Source organism: Myotis daubentonii, chromosome 12, assembly GCF_963259705.1.
Source record: "Myotis daubentonii chromosome 12, mMyoDau2.1, whole genome shotgun sequence".
Classification (NCBI taxonomy): Eukaryota; Metazoa; Chordata; class Mammalia; order Chiroptera; family Vespertilionidae; genus Myotis; species Myotis daubentonii.
In genome coordinates, this window is record NC_081851.1 from 43,239,542 (window position 1) to 43,241,382 (window position 1,841).

Below are 1,841 nucleotides of genomic sequence, written 5' to 3' on the forward strand. Positions count from 1 at the left end.
TATTGGAAAAAACAGTATTTGGAAAATAGCCTTTTGTTTTTTTGTTTTTGTTTTTACTTCTGCCACTTAGAACCTGAAAATGTGGGATAAATTACTTGGTTAACTCTATGAGCCTTACTTAGTTTCCTCACTTAAAGATAAGAATAACAACTAATTACCTGCCTTGCCTCTTTCAGGATTATCATAAATATCATCTCACTCAATGTTGGCACAGAGTCTGACTGATAATTATTTCCTGTGTTGACTTCCCATAACATTAATCTCATATTATTATTACTTGATTGTTATTACCTATTAAATATATATTTTTCCTTACATAGACTGTAACTTTTTTGAGGGAAAGGATCATATCTAACTGGTACCCTACAGTATATTAGTGTGCTTGGCACATAATCAACACAAGAGAGAAATTTGTTGAATGAATTATCAAATGAGATATTTGTGATGAACTTTAAAAGCTGTAGAGTGCTATGTAGGTGTATATTAGAGTTTTCCCATTATTTCTTTGTGAAACATGTTCTAGATTGCAAATATGCAATATATAAATTTACTTTGAGGAACACTGAACAAAGGAGGCATTTTAAAATGAGTTCTGTGTGATACAGTGTTTGCAAAGATGGCCCTAGTTCTTTCTATCCTGTGCCGTGTTCCTTTGCAATATGACCTTGACACTTCTCCCATTAAGAGGTAGATTCTTTTCCTGATTGGCCTGGTGACTTTCTTCAACCAATAGAGTGAGGCAGAAGTATGTTGTGTGATGTCCAAGCCCCAGGAAGGTTTTCAGCTTTCAGTCTTCCTCAGGTATAAAGGGCACAAAAGAGACCAGACAAAAAAATTGCATTGGAAAAGGAGTGAAAAGAAAGGATAGCTGAAGCTGAAACTGAGCACTTACCTGGAGCTAGACATGTAGAAAGTGAAAAACTTGCTCAAATATTGGCAGCCAGATAGTTGGAAATTGAACAGATTCCATCTGATGGCCACTGTGTATAGAGCCATTGAAGAACAACAGAAAGGACCGGAATGCCCTCTTATTGTAGCTGCCTTAAGAAGTCAAACTGCTAAATATATGCAAAGCCATGTGGAAGACTTTCTGCCACTTTTAACAAACACTAACACAGGAGATATGTAGTCTCCAAAAGAGTTTGGAAAGTACTGTGATGATACTATCAATGCAGCTGCATGAGGAGGTCAGCTTGAGCTAAGAGCCCTGTCTCATATTTTACAAACACGAATAGAGATAATACAGGCAGTTTCTCCTCTGGTTGTAGTTGGTGAAGAATATTAAAAACAACAACATAATACTTGTATATATGAGACATGCATACAGTTTAGAAGAACATATAATTCTGTTACATGGCTGGTGAACAGAGCTATTGAAATTGCAGCTAGTTTACAAAATGTTACACAATTGTTTTAGTATAGTGTGCTGATATGAGTATTCATACTAAGTGCTGGATTGTTCTAAATGTTACTGAAAAATACAACTACCATAAATCAGTTTTATGGCAAAGCTGCTAACAGGCTTTTAAAAATGTGTCAGAGATAAACTTTAACCAGCATTCCCTTAATGGTATTTTAAAAAATACTTAAAACTCCATTGGGGAGAACATCATTTATTGGCCAAGATGCAATCCTATTTGCTTATATTTTTATAGATATAGGATCCTGAATATTCTGTTGAAATAAATCATAAATGTTTTACTAAAAGCTTTCAGTAAATGTAATTATTCTTGAAGAAATGAAATGACTCAGTCTCTTTGTCATTACAATAATGTGGGGATGGTGACAGCAAATTTAATTAATGCTTATAAATAAATTTGATTGCAGTAACCTTGGTATTA

At 34.3% G+C, this 1,841-nt stretch overlaps 1 pseudogene; it reads left to right on the forward strand.

Moving 5' to 3' along the window:
- Window positions 1-747: 747 nt before the first annotated feature.
- On the forward strand, window positions 748-1,417 carry LOC132213689 (deubiquitinase OTUD6B-like; annotated as a pseudogene).
- The last annotated feature ends 424 nt before the right edge of the window (window positions 1,418-1,841 follow it).